General features: G+C 39.2%; 1 protein-coding gene across 2 annotated transcripts in view; it reads right to left on the reverse strand.

Annotated features, from left to right (window-relative positions):
• Positions 1-12971, reverse strand: part of ncalda (neurocalcin delta a) — a 97010-nt gene extending 84039 nt beyond the window's left edge. The window contains exons 1-2 of one of the 2 annotated variants that reach the window (XM_078171993.1): positions 12840-12971; positions 7016-7138 (exon numbers count right to left, since the gene is read on the reverse strand). The gene's annotated coding sequence lies outside the window, so the exon portion shown is untranslated. Of the gene's footprint in view, positions 1-7015; positions 7139-12799 lie in introns of both variants that reach the window. The other variant, XM_033640521.2, reaches the window with a different exon arrangement.
• Between the last annotated feature and the right edge of the window lie 10444 nt (positions 12972-23415).

Raw genomic sequence — 23415 nt, forward strand, 5'->3', positions numbered from 1 at the left:
ACTCATTTCTGACTGTTACTGCCAACAGCTTACAACTGTAAACTGTTGTCATGTCACAGAGACAAACAGTGATAACACTTGCACTCAGTGACTGGCTTTAATTTCTCCCTGTGGTCCTCTTTAATAAAATCATTAGAAAAAGGGTACATAATCCATTTACAATTAACCAGAAATATATTTGTTCAAGAGAGCAATTGTGCTGCAATTACACAATGTCACACTGAAAAACAAAAGAAAAAAGGGCTGATGTGACAAAGACTGTGTATTGACTCTTTTTTTTAAAGATTACTTTTTTGGCCTGTTGCCTTTAATTGGCAGTACTTAAAGAAGCGGTAGGAAAGGGGGAGAGAGATGGCTGGAATTAAACCCAGCGGCTGTGGTAAGGACACAGCCTTTGCACATAGAGCCCACGCTCTACCAGGTGAGCTACTGAGCACCCCGTGTCTCTTAACAACAATAATGCAAATACACTGTATAAGCCACCAGAGCCTGCGTGAGCTGCAGACTGCAGAGATTTTACCAAAGTCTGTCATCACATCTAATATCAGCCATTGTTATGCTCTAACACATCAGACAGACTGGCAGCTGTGATGACTCACAGGTCAGGGAATAGCATCTGACCAGTCACAGGGCCAGGTGTCATCAGTCAGTCATCTATAGACTGCAGGCTCAATCTGTCCCTCTATACACCATGTTATAACACGAAACAAGATACATCAACTACGATTTAATGTCATTAAATTGGATAATAACAGGCTTAACAAGGCAATCAGATGGAGAGGCTGAGATTTTTATGGTCTATAGAGCAATCACAATTGCAAAAACCTGGAAGAATATGTTTGCTTTTTAATGTGCATATTGCTTCATAAAAATGCATATGTAAATAGACCAGAGGAGTGAAGGAATGAAAACAAAGGTATTAATTAACAACAAAATCATTCTTTGCTCTAGGTTTTGTTTGGAAATGGAAAATCAGTTAAAGACAGCAAGCATCCCTCAGTATGACTGTGTTCAAAATTGAATACAAACACACTATTCATAAGAAGTATGATGTAAAATTGAGAATGTACGGTGTTTCAGCTCCACAGGATGTGAATTTTATCCATGCAAGAAATGCCTGGACATGTACTAGATTAGCAAGAATTCCAATCTTGAGTATGTTCAGTAAGCTCACGTCTCATACATGAGCTGTCTGGACATATTCAACCACCCCAAAATGCATTGCAGCTCTTAAGACTGTCCAGTGTAATTTTATCAGTAGGTTTCTCAGAGGGAGTCTAAAAATTTTAATGCTCACTGCCATGTCTGTGAGCTACTGGAGCAAGTAATCTAAATTCGAAGAACAGGTAGAACAGAGCTGGGGTGATATTTTTTACATAATATAAAAGTTATGAGCAGTGATTCATAAGTGAACCACACAACAACACAAACACTACCCTCAACAAATGATCCGCCCATGAATGGATGGAGTGAGGGGGTGTAGCGTGCGAGGCCTTCTCCTGAAGGCAGTGGGCAACACATCATGTTCCCTTGTTCAAGCTGTCACCACCGTGTTTCGTGGGAAGCATGAGGCTGACAGTTGATGATCCTGTTTGATCTCAGTCACTAAGCCACTCATGTCAAGCAGAAGAGAGGCACGAGGGAACAACTGCAGTGCTCTGTACTGTACTGATGGTGGGTGGGATGTTGTGATATCTGTCTGTGCACGAGTGCTTCAAGGATATTTCATGTAGGACATGCCTTGACATTTAGAAATTCAGTGGCTTATTTTCTCCACAGGACATCATGGACATATTGTATAGTTTCAGCATTTGTCTTCAGTTTGCCTTTTATGGGGCACCCTGGTGGCTTTGTGGTTTAAAGGCACATACCATGTGACTGTGACGTCCTGGGTTCAGATCAGGCATGTGTTACATGTTGTTCTCCACAAGTTCTCTAAACCTCTCCAGTCTCAGAACTTAAAATTAACTTACCAATTGGCAGACATGCCACTTAATAAAAATATTAATAAAAACTACCCATAATTTGATTTGTTCAACATCCGTATTATGAACAGGGGACTCAGCACTACAGCTGTGTCCTTGGTTTCAATGAGGAATGCCAACAATGCTAACTATCCATCGTGGGAAAACTGAAGGACACACGTAAAAGCTGTTTCCCACACTGTGTCCGTGTTTGATAAGGAAGAAGAAAACCAAACAACTAACCAAGAGTGATGCCATGCTGTCAGTTCTGGCTGAATTCCCACACTGTCAGTGCATTATAACAGGTTTATCCTGCTCACTACTGCCACTTTTTGCCTTAAGAATAACTTTAAGATTCAAGGTTCAATCCAAATTCAGGAATTTGGTTTGGTGAGCTCACACAAAACAAAAAAATGAATAAACAAACAAAACAAAAACCCTCACATCACATACCATTAGACCCTTACTGTAGTCTAAGGGCCCACACCAAGCCAAAAGTCAGCCGTCCCCCCCTTTCTTTCTTTTGCCAATTCAGCATGCTCAGCCCCTTGATGAATGAAATCATACTGATTGGCAGTTCAGCTCAGCACAAGATAAATAAACAGAAATGAGGAAAGTAAACAAACAGCATAAATCAAGGGGGAGTGGGACCAAAACAAACTTGTTATATAAGGTAAGATTATTTTTCTTTAGTCATTGAGAATAACAGAGTATATGGTATATATATATATACAGTACAGGCCAAAAGTTTGGACACACCTTCTCATTCAATGCGTTTTCTTTATTTTCATGACTATTTACATTGTAGATTCTCACTGAAGGCATCAAAACTATGAATGAACACATGTGGAGTTATGTACTTAACAAAAAAAGGTGAAATAACTGAAAACATGTTTTATATTCTAGTTTCTTCAAAATAGCCACCCTTTGCTCTGATTACTGCTTTGCACACTCTTGGCATTCTCTCCATGAGCTTCAAGAGGTAGTCACCTGAAATGGTTTCCACTTCACAGGTGTGCCTTATCAGGGTTAATTAGTGGAATTTCTTGCTTTATCAATGGGGTTGGGACCATCAGTTGTGTTGTGCAGAAGTCAGGTTAATACACAGCCGACAGCCCTATTGGACAACTGTTAAAATTCATATTATAGCAAGAACCAATCAGCTAACTAAAGAAAAACGAGTGGCCATCATTACTGTAAGAAATGAAGGTCAGTCAGTCCGGAAAATTGCAAAAACTTTAAATGTGTCCCCAAGTGGAGTCGCAAAAACCATCAAGCGCTACAACAAAACTGGCACACATGAGGACCGACCCAGGAAAGGAAGACCAAGAGTCACCTCTGCTTCTGAGGATAAGTTCATCCGAGTCACCAGCCTCAGAAATGGCAAGTTAACAGCAGCTCAGATCAGAGACCAGATGAATGCCACACAGAGTTCTAGCAGCAGACCCATCTCTAGAACAACTGTTAAGAGGAGACTGCGCCAATCAGGCCTTCATGGTCAAATAGCTGCTAGGAAACCACTGCTAAGGAGAGGCAACAAGCAGAAGAGATTTGTTTGGGCCAAGAAACACAAGGAATGGACATCAGACCAGTGGAAATCTGTGCTTTGGTCTGATGAGTCCAAATTTGAGATCTTTGGTTCCAACCGCCGTGTCTTTGTGAGACGCAGAAAAGGTGAACGGATGGATTCCACATGCCTGGTTCCCACTGTGAAGCATGGAGGAGGAGGTGTGATGGTGTGGGGGTGTTTTGCTGGTGACACTGTTGGGGATTTATTCAAAATTGAAGGCACACTGAACCGACATGCCATCCCATCCGGTTTGCGTTTAGTTGGACGATCATTTATTTTTCAACAGGACAATGACCCCAAACGCACCTCCAGGCTGTGTAAGGGCTATTTGACCAAGAAGGAGAGTGATGGAGTGCTGCGGCAGATGACCTGGCCTCCACAGTCACCGGACCTGAACCCAATCGAGATGGTTTGGGGTGAGCTGGACCGCAGAGTGAAGGCAAAGGGGCCAACAAGTGCTAAACACCTCTGGGAACTCCTTCAAGACTGTTGGAAAACCATTTCAGGTGACTACCTCTTGAAGCTCATGGAGAGAATGCCAAGAGTGTGCAAAGCAGTAATCAGAGCAAAGGGTGGCTATTTTGAAGAAACTAGAATATAAAACATGTTTTCAGTTATTTCACCTTTTTTTATTAAGTACATAACTCCACATGTGTTCATTCATAGTTTTGATGCCTTCAGTGAGAATCTACAATGTAAATAGTCATGAAAATAAAGAAAACACATTGAATGAGAAGGTGTGTCCAAACTTTTGGCCTGTACTGTACATATATATATGTGTGTGTGTATATATATATATATATATATATATATATATATGCTTTGTTCTTTCAACACTGGATTATGTTGTTATTGTGCTGGCAACTAGCTAACTAGTGTCAAGGCGGTCTTCTGGTTTCCCTTTTTGAATGCTGATTGCAGACTACCATTGTCTGCTAGTATGTAGAGTTATTTCCTCTCATGCAGGCGCAGAACGTATGTGTTGGTTGGCTGACGGCTGTAATCTTTGTGGCGTGTTCATGTGTAACGTTTTGGCTAAGGCACAGGCGATGTAAGGCAATGCAACGGTCGGATAAAGATAAAAAATAAGGATGCTCTCAAACCGAGCATATTAAAATTGCATTATAACTCAACTTTTTTCCAGCTGTCTTAACTTGCAGTTAATTGTAGTTTAAATAGTTATTTGTAGCTAATTATACTGGGAGGTGGTAAAGTAACCTGATGCCTCCCATGCTAGCTAACTTCTGCTGGGGGATCCCAAGGCATCCCCAGATGGGATGTATAATCCCTCCAGTGTGTTACGGGTCTGCCCTGGGATCCCAGAACATCTCCAAAGGGAGGCATCCTAATCAAATACCCAAACCACCTCAACTGGCTCTTCTGAATGCAAAAGAGAAGGGGCGGGTCTTCTATGGGGTCTACCAGATGTTGCGGTCTCTCACCCTTTCTCAATGATTACTCATTTCAGCTGCTTGTATACATAATCTCATCTCAGTTACTACTGAAAGCTCATGACTGCAGGCAAATTGATCATTGGTAAGGGAGTTGACGGAGTGACTCAAGAACCCTTATGGATGGACCAACAGCAGACAGAGCAACCTTGTCTGGAATAGGGAAACTGGGCCCCTTCCTGGCACCTGGCCAACGATTAAGTGTCAAGTTTCATGATTTGTAACACTACAATGTAACACTTATTATAGTGACACTTATTGCATGGAGTAACAATGTTTGAGAGCAATTTTTAAAGAAACTGGGAAGAATAATGCAATAGATGACTACTTTCTAAAACTTCTACAGGGATGTCTTCTTATGTGCTGATGTCTGACATTTCAGTTGGTGCAATGTTATACAATATTTGCTTACAAAATACTCTCAGGTCATAGCATCAGTGTCTCCTTCACACTTAGTGTAATTTGACACAGTGGGAACTGAAGACGGGTTTAAATAGCTTTTTAGCAAATTCAAATCCAATATGAAATCCACATATTTCGAGTCTGAATCCTTTTGAGATCCATATTAAATCTTATTAGGTTTGCTTTCAACATCCTGACAACTTTCAGGAGACTAAAGGACAAAACAACTACAACACAAATATGTTTAGTGACCTTTTGTTGGCTGAGAAGGCAGAAACACTAGTTTTGTTTAGTCTCTACCTACAACCTGATAAAAGTTGAAAGATCCAATGAGCATCATAATAAATGAAATGTAAATTAAATGCATCTTCATTCAATGAACAGCTTTAGCATACTGTACTTCAAAAGCTCCTTACTCCAAAAACTGAACTGAACTGTGATCAGCTGATCATTTCTGTAGAGAAGAGTCACCCCTCGTCCCTGCTGGATTCCAAAACCAGTCAGGCAACTCACAGTAGTACAGTGTCATAAAGTTATATGTCTTTACTCACAAACAATCTTTAGCTGAATACAGACACCAGTTGCAGACAGCACATTAACCAGACAACACTTTTCATTTTAGCCCCCAGTAATGGCGACAGACAACAAACAATAAGAAGCCTGCCTGCCTGCTATACATTTTTCACTGCCCTTATCTAGTAAAAAATGAGATGAAAGCTTTGATAAGAGTTTCATTAGCATTTGAGCTTAACAAATCCAGGCATTTTGCTGACTGGGAACTGGATCCAAAATGATACCGACAACCGGAACCCATCCCTTGTGGGACCACACAACTAGAGATATGTATACACCTACGTGCAAAATGAACATTGCTGCCTCACATGGCCCATTTTAAAAATACACAATTGCAGTACCAGAGCCATAAGCAAAATGCACAGTACATCCATTCCTATATTGTAATACCTAGTGGAAATAATCCTGAGATGAAGTAAACTAGCTTTATAAACAACAGTTGAGTCATGGTATACAAAAGGAAACAAAGAAACACAGATATAATAGTGTTACACAATGAGGCAGTGAGAAAAGCTGTACGTCTCTATATCTAACAGGCAGTGACTGAAAAAGCTTCTATACTCCATTCTGCTTATCCTCTTTGGGGTTGCAGGGCATACACTGGGAATGAGGCCAGCCTATCATAGTGGGTAGCACTAAACAGACATCACACACCTGTAGGCAGTTCACATAAACTGCACGTCTGTGGTTTGTGGCGAGAGCCCATGCTCTGAGACCACAGCGCTTACCAAAGCTTTTACTAACAAATGCAGTGTAGAAGGCAATGTGTTGAAATGAAGCTCAGCCACGATCAATGTAATTGTTGACACAAAAGTAATCACTGCTGCCCTAATTAAGATACATTTACAGTCATGAAATCAATCTTTTACAATGTCCTGTGGGATGCCCCAGAGAATCTCTAATGTTTGCAGCTGTTGCCTAATATCAAGGCTGATGTCCAACACTGATGTCATATGTTCACACTCGTGCACTTAATTACAGAATCTGACAACTGCAGAAAAGCTATAAGACATGGAGATAATAACTTATTCAGCTGGTGTGGTTCTGTGACTCACCAGGTGGAACGTGTGGACGCCTGCAGCCCAGGTAAGTGGTTTCAGACTGCCGGGTCACTCCGTCTAGTTTTTAGGTCTACAGTGTCCTTCCCTATCTACCAATGACCTGAAAGTTAACAGCACCTGGAGAAAGATGACAAAAGACACAATCTTTTACCCTCAGCTTTACCGCCAGACTGGATGTCACACTGGGATTCAATTAACCAGTAAAACAACCAGTGTTTATGCACTTACTGTATTTGACCTCTGGACATATATACTGTAGTGTGTATGTTTATGTTTGTTTTTTATCCATAAATGTGTATGCACAAACGTCCGGTACAGAGTAGGTCAGTGGGTGGTTGTATATCACTGACTGAGCTCCAGACATGTGGCCTGCATGGTTCAGGGTTTGATTTAGAGTTCATACACAGGGTCAGAGGAAACACTGACTGAGGGCAAAGCTTGGATTATGTTACTGTATGACTGGCTCTTATCACAGCCTCAGTGTATTTGCTCTATTAAAGCTGCTCAGACGCTTACTGACTACTCCACACTTCTTGAGATTATTTAGTATGGCTGGCAAATTTAAAAAAAGAAAAAAAAAAAAAAAAAAAAGCACAAGGGAAAATTTAAAAGATAATATCGGAAAAATCCAAGCTCGCCATGCACTGAAGGTCTTGCAATAAACGCTATCCTTAAAGCACCTTCACCCTGAGGAGGAGGAACAGCATAATCTATATGTGAAACGGGTTTCAATCCAGGTGTTGAACATAGCCAACCAAATGAAAAATGGGAACCTTATATGTATTACAGGAATATTTCACCTGCAAATTGAGCATTTGTATAATAATTGCTCCCCATGTGTTACCTTGACTTCATGAAGAAAACTTGAATTGAAGTAAACTGGGTTGACACTTAACAGCAAAGCTTTATCAAAACATCTGTTTACAAACTCTCACACAACTGGTACAGTATAATCCAAGTCTCATTTATCCAGTCATATGCTCAGTACTTCCCAAATGCATGCATTTTCTCTAAACATCAGAATTTAAAACAAAACAGCCTCATGCACGGCCAACACTTAAGGCTGGAAAATGTATTCAAGGTAACAAATTCAAGGTAACGCCTGATGAGTAACTGATATACAAATGGTCATTTTGCTATCCATCCCTGACACCGCTTGTCAATTCCAATTCTTTTTGATAATCTTATTTATATTACTGCTGCTTCACTGATGTTGTCTATGGAATTATTTAGGAAATAAATCAGAAGTGCTTAAAACCAGGGTTGGAAATGAACTTTTCTGTCCATCTTCCACTTAGGCTGGTGGATTCTAAACTGTACCTGCCACTCAACAGATTACCATGGCTTTTGTGGCTTGTGAGTGAATTGGTTTTGGTATTTTACCAGCATTTGGCTGACGGCTGGTGCTAATTTCCCACCCTGCTTAAAACCGATGCCAACTGTACTTACCACAGACTTATTTTTATAACAATAACAAGTGTTACCTCGATTTTTCATTAGTTGCTGGTGTTATCCCATCTCTAAACACACCTATCTATCTAAAAACTTTGCATTTAGTTGCATTTTCATCAAATTCAGTAAAGTGAGTCCACACATCTAAGTGTTTTGCCCTGTCAACCATGACTGAAGAGCACAGAATTTAAACGCACAGTTACACAACTTCAAACATATTTGCCTGACAATAGTAGCTTTGTCATTATCATTAGGGGACAGTTAGGAACTTCATGTCAGCTATGTTAGAATAAATTAACATTACATAAATACGGGAAGCAGCACCTTTTGTCCCAGAGCTTATCAATATTTTTATTCTGACAAGGAACAGGTACCAATTTAGTACCAGCTGAGACACATGCCTATCATTCACTTGCAGCTCAGTTTGACAAACAGGGTAGCTTGACTGAATAAAGAAGCTTTATCTCCATCATAATCCCCGTGATAAAATTTGACCAAATCTACCATTAAGCCCTACCTCCTCAGCCTGTTGACGCTGACTACAGCTGTCAGGAATGCCATGCTGCCTGATGATGTGTGACCTGCCCCAGATGTCGGCTCATCTGGCTCCCCGAACATGTAATAAACTGAGGAGATAAGGTGAGAAATCTACTTTGCACATCCATCAGGGGGGTGCTACCACCGCTTTCTTGTTATGATCTCCACCAACCAACACCTCCTTAGTACTGCGACCAGATGTTTTACAGATATAAAACATGTAATCATACTGACAGATTTTTAGAGATGTGCTGAGAAACTGTTTCTGACTGTTGAGGGAAATTAATTAACATAACCCAAGAATGTTAAGCTGCAATACCAGTCGCTGCTTGCAGATAGTGGTGTAGGCAGTATTTTAAGTAAACACGTTCTGTAACCATAAAAGAGAGATTATATAAGAGAGTAATATTCCCACTAGCTCCGGCAATGGACGGACTGTAACTTCCATAGCAGAGATGTAAGTGATGTAATGTAAGGTGTTTTTAAATCAATTTAACTGTGCTGAAACATTAAGTTGCAGCCGGATATGGTGGCTGATAAAAGATGAACCTGCAGCCACTTTTTAAACTGATATACAATTGACATTTTTCAGGTAAAAATAAAAAAAAGATAAATATTTGGCAGTTCCAGCATCTCCACAGCGAAGACTGTGGCTTGTCTAACATCATAGGAAACTGAGTATTTTTGTTATTTTGGGTTTAAGAAAATTATAATGAGCATTTTTAAATATTTTTGGATGTTTTGTAGGCCAGATGATTATAAGTTATTTGTCAAATAATCAGCAGATTAACTGAGGACACCAGCTAATATAGTACAAACAATATTGATACTGAAATCAATATTTGTGAGTTAAAAACCCCAAGAACCTTCACCAATACACATACTATGCAGGACAATTTACAGTTGCTCCCTGGTGGACAAACTATGTCATGATAAAACTGATATAACTAAATTACCTAAAACCTTGTAAATGGGCATTTCTCTACAGTAATTTTTTTGTTGGTTATCAACAGACATACACACAGATACCAATAAACTTGTAAAAAGCTAACTTGGCAGATATGTAGGTCCGGCTGATTGATGCCTCTTACTCTAGGGTCTTATATAAACAATTAATTTTAATCAAAGCTGCTGATGTCATTGCATTGCATTTAATAAATTCATTTAAAACTATTTTACTGGGTTGTGGTCCAACTTTGTGACAGCAGTTATCTGCTGTATCTAAGTGTCACATCTCTGTAATGCAGAGATTTACAAAATCTCTGAAGGGAATGTACAGTGGTGGAAAAAAGTTTTCGGACACCCCATGCATTTGTGAAATATTGCATTAAGAATCACTCTTAGGTCTTCAAGTGCAATTTCTTTTAGTACAGTCACAGCCAAAATACTAAATAAATCCTAAAAAAGCCATTAAAAACTTAAAATTGATTGGTTCCATAAAAATACATGAGAAATTTTGAGTATTGGGTCATTTTGGTACCAGTGATGAAGGTCGTTCTTTTTATTAAAAGACACAATTTTTGTTGCCAAGCTTCGTGTCTACATAAAGCCAGCACATTTGAAAGTTCTTCAGGCACAAAAATGGCTAAAACAAGGAACCTAATGCAGGAAACACGCCTGAAGATAAAGATTCTCAGCCAGGAAGGGTACAGCTGCCGCCAGATAGCCAGGAAGTGCAGATGCAGTCCTTCAGCAGTTGGATACACACAGAAATACAGACGAACCAACAGCTTGGAAGACAAACCAAGATCTGGGAGTCCAAGGGTTTCTTCAGCAAGAAATGACCGCATCCTGATCCGCATGTGCAGGCAAAACCGCCGAATGACATCACAGGAGCTTCAGCAGCAGTGGTCAAACCAAACTGGTGTCCAGTGTTCCACCCGCACTGTACGTGGCCGACTTTTAGATCATGGCTTAAGGTCCTACAAGGCTATCAAGAAGCCCCTGATCAATGAGAGACAGAGGTTAGCCCGGCGTCGTTGGGCCCAGGCACACAAGAACTGGACAGCCAGGAATTGGAAGAAGATTTTGTGGTCAGATGAGTCCAGTTTCCAGCTTTATCTTCCTCCTGCTAATGTGAGGGTACGCAGAAGGCCAGGCGAAGCATTATCTCCAGCATGTACAGTACCTACTGTCAAGCATGGTGGAGGCAGTATCATGGTTTGGGGATGCATGAGTGCTGCTGGTGTTGGTCATCTCACTGTCTGTGATGGCACATTGAACTCTACCAAGTATTGTACCATTCTCGAAACCCACATGCTCCCTTCTGCGCGTGCACTGTTCTGTCGAGGTAAAAACTGGATGTTTCAACAAGATAATGCCCCTTGCCACACATCCAAGGCCAGTAGAACTCGGCTGCAGGAGCACAGTATCCAGGTCTTAGAGTGGCCAGCTCAATCCCCGGACATGAGCCCCATTGAAAATCTGTGGTGGATTATCAAAAGGTCTGTTTCAAAGCATAAACCAAAGAATTTAGAAGAATTAAAAGCAGTAATTCAAGAAGAATGGGACAAGATTACCCCTCAACAGTGTGAAAGGCTCGTGGGGAACATGCCAGCCAGGATTAGAGCTCTACTACGTGCCAATGGCAGGACTACTAAATATTAATTTGATGATGTGATGGTTTATTTATTTTTTGTTCAGTTTTGAACACATTCTCTGTTATTTGTTGACTTGGATACTGACAATGTTGAGAACTGACATATTGAAACTGTCAAGAATTTAGTTCTGTTAGTTTTTCTTGTAAACAATAAACAAAAAAATATAATTTGTATTTGTTTGTATCTGTCTAATGCAGCCACACCTTTTGAAACACAAAAAAGATTTTTCCACAAATATTTCATGATAATATTTGAGATTGTGTAAAATTTTAAGGGTGTCCGAAAACTTTTTTCCACCACTGTATTTACCCAGACTACACTTCAATTTACATGTAGTTCAAAATGGGTTCATGGTCCTGACAGTCTGCAGCAATCCATTATTAGTATTATAATCAGTATTATTATTATTAAGACTAGTTTGCTTATAGCATAAGGCAAGGTGACTACTTTCATTTTTAGCGTACAACAGTGCACAGTTGTGATTTTGCAAAACACATACACTAACAGCAAGGTATTTACGTTACATCATTTCAGACATTGCTCTGTGTGGTCTTGGGTTCCTGAGAAACTCTTTAGGAAATTCCTGCTTTACATGAAACACCCAGACACCTCAAATACAAACTACATGCCTCCACACTTTCTGTCTAAGGCACAGGAAACGGTTTGTGTGCTTAAGAGGTTTTGTTGTTCTGGTTTGTATCCGCCCAAAGCACAACCTTCGGAAATCTCTACAGCATTTGTAAATACATATTAATAAGAGCATAATACGTGTTCATAAACCTGGCACACGTAATAACAAATGAATAAAAACCTGCGGAACATGTAAACCTTGTGGCATCCACACGGAGTCAAGGGAAGAAGTTGCTTTCTACTCTACAAAGCTCAACTAGCATAGCGAGCTAAAATGCTACAGTTTTTGGATGCGCCAAAGCAAAGCTACACACGGTCAATTGTGTGTTAACCTCAGCTGCTGTACATAACTGAGAAAAGTAGCATTAGCTTGCTAAACGTTTTATAAACTATAGTAGGTCTATATCTGGAAGTCATTTTAATGAGACCGCTTTCGTTTCACCCAGGTAAAGAAGATGCTCGGTCGCACAATTAACCAGTTTACCATAACGTAACTTAACACAGCTATATATTACAATAACACGCTAATAAGAGCTATAAATGCCGAAAAATAGCCAACCTCAAACAGGAGATGAATCCACTTAGGTTAGAAATGTTACCAGAGGAGGTTTCTTCATCTGCCGGTAACTCGGTAAAGTGCAGGGCAACACTCTCAGGAACACATGTATCCCAACAAGTGTCAGAGTGTTGAGAGTTAGGTCAAAGATAGAATATAAACAAGATGTGCTGCGTGAGAGGAAAACTGGCTCCTCTTCCGGTCTACAAAACTCTGTCTTTCATAACGCATGCGCCATCGGACATGGCATAAAGTTTGCCAATAGACATTTTATAAATCACGACACGTATGGTAGTTATTTTGAAAAACAATCGGCATTTTAATCCCCCACTCTGCTGGAGGCGTTATGTTCAATCCACATCTTTGTACATTTGTGGTATCCAAAAAGCAGAGCAGAGTGAGAGTTCTGTCAATTCCACCTCTCTGGCCATCTCAAGCTGTATTGCATTATAGTATATATATTGTATATGACTCTACCGACATCTAGTGGACAACCAGGGAAGGTAGGGCATCGTTTCACCTGTAGTGCTTTAATCTTACAAAAATATCATTTTCTTGAGGACAGTTTTACCAATGAAACATTTGATGATTTCACAGGTAGTTTATGGAAGATTATCACAAATGACAAAAATCGCAAATATTTAGAATGCCACAATGTCAAACAGATAAAAACTGCATGGTCAAACACAAAGAAGACTCACACATACATTTAATAATGACCAGTGAGTTGATTTAACACCTCAGACTGAGTCTCAGCGAAACCCCAACCATTCACCAAAATAGTATCTAAAGCAGGACTTCTGTACTTTGTAGCATCTGATGTTTCTGTTACCAGTATGTAGCGTATGAACATGTTTTTATTTGGAAATCCCTCCAAAGCATGGCGTGATAACTGAACAGGCCCGCAGGGCACAGACTCACGGGCCCAAGTGGTCAGGGAGCTTCTTGGCAAGAGCCTTTGTTAACATTTCTTGTTAAAAAGTCACAGAGCTCAGTTAAAAATGGATGTCTTCTGGTCATGTTATTTTGGTCCTGATTCTTGTCAGAGTCTTGATATTCAGTGTACCTGCCAAATTCAATATTTCATCCAAAATTTGTTAGTTTAATCTATCATTTCATTTCATATTGCTGCCTGGCATACTGAGACTAAAGGAATGTTACATCAAAATACAAAAAGCAGTTTAAATCAGAACAGCCTAATAGCTCTGCCTTAAGAAAATCCCAGGCTGAACTTCATGGTTTCTGTAATAATTTGTATAGTGTGCTGTATGCAAGGGACAATATGAAAATTTCATGTCACGATTATCCTGGCCAAAATAGTTATGATTCACGATATTATTCAGCTAATAATCAAAAAATGCTTAAAACACCTGAAATGACGCTGAAACATACTGGAATCACTTTGTCTTACATTTCATCTTTCATCTTTCAATATGAAAACAAAAGATTGATCTTTTGACTTCTTTTTTTTATATATATATATTGTCGTGTATACAGCCTGTTCATGCAGAGTCTCTTTTATTATTAGTCCACTAGGAGTAGGTGCTACTGGACACAATATCAGCGTTTATTCTAATAATGGAAATTCACCATAATCAACTTCTTTTTTTTTTTGTTTAAGATATTTTTCGGGGCATTTTAGCCTTTAATTGACAGGACAGACAAATGTGAGGGGGGAGAGAGAGGGGGAGCACATGCAGGAAATGGCCACAGGCTGGAGTCAAACCAGGGCCCCTGCGGCAACAGCCTTGTACGTGGGGCGCCTGCTCTATCCACTAAGCCACTGACTCCCCCACAATCAACTTCTTGTGTGTTTTTTGTTTTTTTCTAAATCACGATCCGTGTTGAAATCGTTCCCATCCATATGCTGTAGTATTTAGTATGATACCTGTGCAGAGGATGTGCTGTGGCAAAGAGCTTTGGACAGGAGTATGACAGCTTCTCCTTATCATCAGCAATACCTAAATACTGAAGCTAGGGTTAGGGTTAGTTAGGTTAGGGTTAGTTCATTTTTGAACTAAAAGCAGGATCTGACAGCAGTGGTTCACCTGCAATGAGAGACAACACTACTACAAATGACACTCCATATCATGTGGTGTTGCTCTGCTCCTGAAGGGGGGGACCTTTTTTTCAAGTCTGTGCATTAGTGCCCGGCTGTAACAAAAACCCGTTGTCTCATAATCTGTCCATACTCCTGAGTGAATATCTTTGTTTTTCAACAGGTGATGATGAGTTTTGCAAAAGAATATCCAAGCTGTCACTGCCATATGTGTCCAGCATTTTCAGTCAATCAATCAATCAATCAATCAATCAATCAATCAATCAATCAATCAATCACTCAATCTGTTTTAAAGACAGAGCATGGTATAGTGATTTACACCAGCAGGTGGTGATCAAGTGCTGTGCTTCACAGTATGTTCCAGTTTTCTGTATCTCACTTACTGTAACACAAGACAAAATAAGACTCACACATTCATTCATTCATTTTACTGTATCACATTCATTCTGTTCCACAGATATTTTTCTTTGCGCATGTCAGTTATAGTTTCTGTAATGGTGGCCCGGGACCAATTTAGCCACATATGACCATAGATTTTGCATAGCATACCTACATCAAGAAAACAGTGTGCATGTGTTTGTATGTGTGGATGAGAGGCTTCTTTTTGTACTTCAGATATTGTTACTGGTCTGTATAGGTAGAGCAGCTTACCCCATGTAACCCCTGCCTTTGTTTAAGATCAACAATAATGATACTTATTAATCTCTGGCACTTTTTAAAACATCAGCCACACTGCACTGGATCCTGTATACATTTGTCACCATTTTGACACAGTGAGATTTTCTCCCCCCCTCACCCATGCATCAGTCAAATCTGTCCATAAATCTGCTCTCACTTTAATGAGTAGAGAGGTAATCAACAAGAAGTGATGCCAGGCGTGGCAATAAATTCTGCAGGAATACTAATTGGGGTTTTGAAGGGTCAGAGGACTGCGCCTGTAACATAAAGCACTTTGTCACATGCTTTGAACATTGTGGTTTCATCTTATACACTGATGTTTGTTCCATTAAAGCACTGAATTTTAAAAAATATATAGATTTTGTGATAGAAAATATATATATATTTTTTATAAATCTGATGTATGTTAAATGTTGTTGGAATTTCAGTTAACATAAAACATTGCTCTGGGAATTTCATATGAGCTGATCTTTTAGATCGAAAGCATAATCACAAGTTATCATGGAACATATCTATGCTGCTTAATGGTTGGATTAATTGAAACATTGTGTTAGGAGAAAATCTCTGTAGGATGAGGGTGTGGCAGAAGAAATGTAAAGATTTCATCATTCATTGTGCCGAGCCACAACAAATCCACTTTTTGTTCAGCTGAATCTTAATTACTGTTAATCACAATTAACTAGCCAATAAAGTAGATAGAATTAATGGACAATTGAGGGCCAAATGACCATTCTTTACCTCAACAAAACCCGCAGAATGAAGGCAGAGAATTCTATAATAAGTAGAGCTTGGTGATCAGAGGAAAGCCTCAAAATGGCCCAAAAACAAAAGAATGTGTCCAGAGGGGAGGATTACATTTATCAGGACTGCAGCGCTGCCACGCAGACAGAGACAGGATCAGAGAAGGATAACTCACAGAAAGCAGGCTTAGTGAAAAGGGAAAGAAAAGCGGAGGCAATCTGAATAATAAAAGAGTAAATGTGTAAAATAGGACAAAAAAAAAGTTTTTAATTATTTTCGGTTGTATTTTGGAACATGAAATTGCTGATTATGTCAACAATGATTCCGTAAAATTGTTATCTGCAGAAAAGATTTGCTCATGCCTTTTACGCTGTGCAGCATTTTTAAATGAATTAATTAGGCGATCACAGTAATTACTGTTTATATTGTTGTTAATGAGCCCAAAGGCAAGCGAGCTGCACTCATCCAAATTACACTCATGAGGCACGGAGCCAAGAAAAGGTCCAAACCAGAGTGCGGCATGTTAAACATTTCCTGAGTCTTCTTGGTTAAGAGGTATCTGAGAGTGTAACCTTTCATTTCCTTTTGCCCACACATCTTTCCCATTAATACATGTAATTATTTTAGAGAATCTCATAAAAAATACAGCTTTTAAACTTTGTCTTAAATGTTGTAAGCCCCACACGACACTGCTGATCTGCTATTCAGTTTAATATGCATATAAACCTGAGACCTCAGATCACAATCACTGTGTCATTTTGCTCATTTTTCCATTTCATTTTTCATTTTGTCAGGCATCTATCTCAGCTTTTTTCCTCCCCGTCTGTCAAATTGGTCTGGCATTTACTGTCTGCATCTTGCCGGTGTTGTATTTCATCACGTACTGCAGCTATCTGAGGCACAATAGCTGAGCGTTATAATGGAAAGGTCTTATTGTAAATATGATAATTCCATCAGGTGCTGTAATCAGGTTTCTGAGTGAGTGACACACACAGATCGCTGCCCAGGAAATGTCTGTCCTTTTGTTTTTTATTGGTGGAAATGTCAGAGCAATGAAGTAAACAGTACAGTGGTACTAGAGGGTACAGTTTGCAAGGAGGTCAGAGCACTTTAACCCTAGAGTCACACATATTTGACAGTGTGTTGATAAATGGATTACACTTTGTGCTTGCTTTCTCTTCTAACCCTCTTTCTTTCACTCACGTCTCTTTATATTTAAGGCTAACTTTGTCACACAGTTGACTTTTTTTATGCAGAATAAAGTGAAAGAGAGAATGAATGCTGTTAGCTATAACAATGACAGTTAATCATGACTGTATTATGCATTAATGCATATTAGTGCATATTATGCAAAATGCATTCATGTGTATGCTGTGATGTGATGTGTGATGTGCATCATCTTATTAATTTTAAATATTCAAAAAGCAAAATATATATTAAAAATATATAAATAAAATCTAGTAATTAAATCTGGGGAAAGTAAAAGTAGTAGTAAAAATGAGAATACCTCCCCCTCTCTTCCTAAACATTAACACTACCTTCCCTCCAGCAAAAAGTAATATATAGCCCTCACTCTTTTGTAATAATGTTTTACAATTACAGAGATCTATGAAGTCTTTGGTCCATAAAATGTAATAAAAGCAGCAAAAAAGCATGTCACAACTTCCCAAAACTCAGACACTCAGTCTCACAGAAGCTGGAGCTGGAAGGACTGCCCGGCACACTTGCCAGAAAATATAACAAATGAATAAATGACAATCAAAGTAGTTGCCTATTAATTATCTGTTGATCTACCAATCAATGAATCAGCTAACCACCCCAGCACTATGCACGAGTGAGTGTGTGTGTGTGTGTGTGTGTGTGTGTGTGTGAGAGAGAGACAGAGAGACAGAGAAAGAACAAGAAAGAGAAAGGAAATATGTTGCACCTGTGTTTCTGTGGGGTCATCCAGAGTTGATGAAGTCTTCCTGTTTCCTGCTGTAACAAACAAACAAAAAAAAAATACAGGGAAAAGATCTTCCTGTCGCCTTGGTAACCAACATGTTACCCCCTGCCTCGACTACACACAAATAACACAACTTGTCTGTAGATACTGACGGCTGCTCTAAAGCTGACTGAGGTGTTGTAAATGAACATTACTAAAGCAACAATTCAAATGTTCACATAATTAAAAAAAAAATGAATATGAAAATTATGAAAAGCATACACCATCAATCGTGACCTGTTGCTCAAAGAACAGACAAAAATTTGGATGTTGGTGGCAACAAACTACTTGTGCTCTAGCAGCAGAACAAAAGATAAAATGCCCCTTAATTTTTCACCAATAAAATCTAACATAATAAGCAATAAAACATATAATAGGCATACAAAACCATAATGGCATATAATTAAATACACGACAATTCCTGTCAGATTACTGGCTCTTAAATGTCATGGCTCTGCATCTTAGGTATGACAGAAAACTCCCACTTTCCTTGTCATAGTTACCACTTTAATTAATGTCAACATAAATGAAATTTTTCCAACAGCACTTGAAAGCAGCGAAAGAATAACCAAGACCAGGAGAAATACATGCGTGTGTGAGCAGGAGCTTTCATTCTTTAAGGCAGAAGTTTATCAAGGACATTGATTTTTTGTCCCATTTGTGTTCCGCACAGAATCCTCAACATACACTGCGAGGGTTTTGGTTATCAAAAAACAACTGCATACATGAAGCAAAGGCAAATGATGCATGAGAGGGCTGTTTTCAGCTGGCTGTCAGAGAAAGTGTGAGCAGAGCTGATCCCGGCCCATGTGTTGCGGCTGAGGGCCGGGCAGCTGCAGCACCGACATGAGAACAACACCAATTTGCAGCTCTGATTGAGACGCTGCCTCAAACTATTCTGTCTGAGACCAGATGGAGCACAGAATCCTATTTACAGAGGGTCACACACACACATGTACATGGATGCATGTAAGAACTCCTGCAGATGCACAAAAACACACACATGTAGACATGCCATTACATGCATACACAGACGGGTGCATACGTGTTCGTATACACACACCTGTGACAGGAAGGAAAAAGAGTGATACATGTTGTATATACTTTTCTCTAGAGCTGTCACTTGATTCAAATTTCATTTTCATCATTTCCCCACCAGCTGCGTGTATTGCAGGAGGCACACACACCAAACCAGGACAATTACAACATGTTGCTGTCCTAGCCTGAGGAACACTGAAGCTCAGTACATCTATACAATGCTGGAAAACCAAAGAGTGCTTTGACTGACCGAGCGAGACGCTGCTTTGCAAGCTGGATATTAAAACACAGGAAACACTTCTTCCAAAGTCACATTTTTCATAACAAATAGTATAAATATACATAGATATACCCATAATAAACCAAGATGACACAAACAGGAAATACATAAGCCTGCAAGTCTCACATTCCAATCTATAGTAACATGAAAATTATAGAAGGCAAAAATATTTGCAAATAAAGAGGTGCCATTTCCATATATTAGATGTGTGTGCAATTATTTTCATAGTGCATATTAATAACTTCCCTCATATTCCTGCTCACTATGTCTGTGTGTGTCTCACTCAGACGTTTATCTAAATAGATGCTCTCTAATTAATGTGTCTGGCGGCCTTATTATTCTTTGAGGGTGATATTTTCCTGTGATGAAAGGCAGAGAAGGTCAATTTTAACAGAGACCCATGGGAGAGAGCAGGACGAGCAGACTCTGTTTGTGTGTGTCTTTGTGTGTGTGTGTGTGTGTGTGTGTGTGTGTGTGTGTGTGTGTTTACCTGTGTGCATGACGGAACTGAATGTGTGAATGAATGAAGAGTGTGTCTATTTGTGTGTTTGTTTGTGACTTAAGTTACCTTCAGGGATTCACACCAGACTCAAGACCAGTCTAGTGGAAATGGTTTGCCCATTCAGGGACAAAAGAAAGCCATGTCCCCAGTTCTGGAAAAAACAGATTTTAAGGTCAGTGGGGTTAGAGGAAGTTTGATGTGAGGGCAAGGATAAGTCAGATAGTGGTTAGGCTTAAGGTTAGAGATCCAGGAAATGCATGTAAGTCTATGTTATTTCCCCAAAAGTGGCATAAGTATACGTGTGTGTGTGTGTGTGTGTGTGTTTGAGCCTGTGTTTGGATATGTCTGTTGTGCTGCATTATACCACCAGAGTCCTTTAGTTCGCAACCTGTTGAAAATAATACAATAAACCTGCTTTTGAGAAAAAAATACTACTTAATTCTACTATTTTTACTGAAATAAAAATGAATGTATGATAGAAAGGGTGATATTATTATCAATTCAATTAATAATTGCACCCAGTTACATGTTTGTATGCCTTGTGTAGCCAAAGGGAATTTTGGCTGGTACTTTTAGTCATATTTTGGGCTTTTGTCACAATGTTATACATACATATTTTAAAAAACAAACATGAAAACAGTTGTAGTAGTTTTACTTTAACTCCCATCAAGTGCAGTTTGTTTTAGAGTTAGGGGTTCTTTACTTGTGTACTTTTATTAAATGCTTCTTTGTACTTCTTTTGGACAAAAAAAGTCTATTTAATGTTATAAAATCAATTTTTAAAATTTGATACATTGTCATGTATTAAACTACTTTACTCTTAATTCATTCCAGTTCATTTTGCTAATACTTGTATATTTTCACTCAAGTAAGATTGTGAATAAGGGGCTTTTACTCTACACAGAATATTTTTTACATTGTGGTATTGCTACTTATAATTAAGTAAAATGTCTGAATACATCCTTCACCACTGCTTCCCAGTGGTTCTTGTGAAATCTTTTTACAAAGACAGATTTTTTTTTTTACTAATAAGTAACTGCTGTTTAAACTGACTGATTCATTTTAAACAAGTCTGTTACCCTCCTTTGAGTGTAGGGAAATACCTCCCATCTGTAACTGTGCAGCAATCACATCCTCCTATATCCTCTGCTAAACTCTTAATTAGGTTAACTGTACTATAATGTATGAAAGAAGTAGTTTTATTGTCAATCTCAGCAGATTAAATGACAGTTAAGTAGACAAACATCTGCTGTGTGGGAAGAATGGCAGTGAATTTAGTCTGTTACAATCACACATTTATTATTCTAAATGCTTCGATTGTAAAAATGTCAGCATCAACAAGATATTTAGATCTGTAGTTAGAGTGATTTCTTATTGTTTAATCTCTGCTTCCACTTGTTGCATTAGCTTTGAAAAATCCCCTGACGGTATTGTGAAACATGTTAGAGTTAGACACATTATGAAATTAGAACCATGACAGTGACTTTGTTGAAGAAATGATTTACATTTCTCCTTAGAATATTATCTCTCAACAAAGCCTCAATGTGTGGATAAGGTGCATATTCCTGCACTTTCTTTTCTTACATGCTTTTATTGGATGATCATACAGCCACATCTGTAGTTAGCTAAAATTAACAAAACACTTTATTCTGCAAGATATTTAATATTGCAAGTGTGTGGGAAGAAAATGTGAAGAAAGTTATGTCGCTGGAGTTTCAGCCCCATTGTTCTGCAGAGCTTTGTCACCAGTGGAAAATACAGTCTGCTTTCTGTTCACTTTTGGCTAACATAACTGTGAAGCCAGTGATTATTCAGCAGTTGTTCTAGTGACAGACAGAAGTAATGTCATATGAAACAAAATGAAGCTGAAATGAACAACAAGAGAGGAGGCAGGGCAGCTTGGAAGTAAAGAAAGCCATCCTATAAATACTGGCCTGGCGTTAACGTCCCATCAGTACACACATGTACACTGCTGCTAACTTCAATTAAAAATACTGTTAGTATCTTTTCATCCCCAGGCAGTTATGACAGGTTACTGTAAATGTAAATGTATAAAGAATGCCTGCATATCACAAGGCTTTATGTCAACACTTCCTACAATGGCAGTGAGTGAAAACATGACCAGACAATTGCTTTGCCCACTGAGAGCCATACTATTTGCACATATTACAAACTTATGCAGCTTTAAAGAAACAGTTCACCCCAAAATCCAAAATACATAATTTCCCTCTTACCTGTATATCAATCTATATTGTTTTGGTGCGAGTTGCTGAGTGTTGGAGATATCTGCTGTAGAGATGTCTGCCCTCACTCCATTAAATTGGAACTAGATGGCACTCAGCATGAGCAGTTTCATGTAGGAACTAATTTCCTCCTCCCAAACAACACCTGCCAACCGTATCACCACACAGAAGGAAGCATGCATCTACTCATAGATGAAAGGCTTGTGCTCATGACAGCACGAGATGTAAACGTTAATGGTGTCCTCCGTGCAGTTGCATTATACAGTATTCAAGAGTAGGCAGACATATCTATGGCTAAAACAATCTATATTGATAAATGGCAACACAGATAAGATGAATAATATGTATATTTGATTTTGGGTTGATCTGTCCCCTTAAGACAGAGACAAAAATAATACAATTTAAGGTACAGCATGTTCAAATGAGCCATTTAAGTTTTAAATACAAATAGTAAAAACGCCATAATGCCAGACCATTTTGGCTTCTTTTTTGGGTGCCACGATGGTGTAATGGTTAGCATTGTTGGCTCACAGCAAAAGGGTTCCTGGTTTGAACCCAGGGTGGAGGAGCCCTTCTTTGTGGAGTGCGCATGTTGTCCCCATGTCAGAGTGAGTTTTTCCAGGTTTTCTTCCTCCCACAGTCCGATGACATGCAGGTCAATTGGTGACTCTAAATTGGCCGTAGGTGTGAATGTGAGTGTGAATGGTTGTCTGTCTCTATGTGTCAGCCCTGTGATAGTCTGGCGACCTGTCCAGGGTGTACCCTGCCTCTCGCCCAATCTCAGCTGGGATAGGCTCCAGCCCCCGTGACCTCTAACAGGATAAGCAGTTACTGAATGAATGTTTTTTTTTTTTTTTACTTGAACCCTACAATGAGATGCAACATACTGTACATGTGGATTTTAGCAAAAAAAAAAAAAAGTCAATAAAGAAAATAATGCAAATATCTTTTATTGCTTTGCTATAGCAGCTAAAATTGATCACAAAAGCTGTTTTTGTGCAGAGACATGATAGATACATGACCCAGTCATTACCCTACATTGTAGCCAGCTGAGAAAGGCTGCTGCCAGCAATACTGGTTGAACAAAACATCCC

Source organism: Epinephelus lanceolatus, chromosome 10, assembly GCF_041903045.1.
Source record: "Epinephelus lanceolatus isolate andai-2023 chromosome 10, ASM4190304v1, whole genome shotgun sequence".
In the NCBI taxonomy this organism is placed as follows: Eukaryota; Metazoa; Chordata; class Actinopteri; order Perciformes; family Serranidae; genus Epinephelus; species Epinephelus lanceolatus.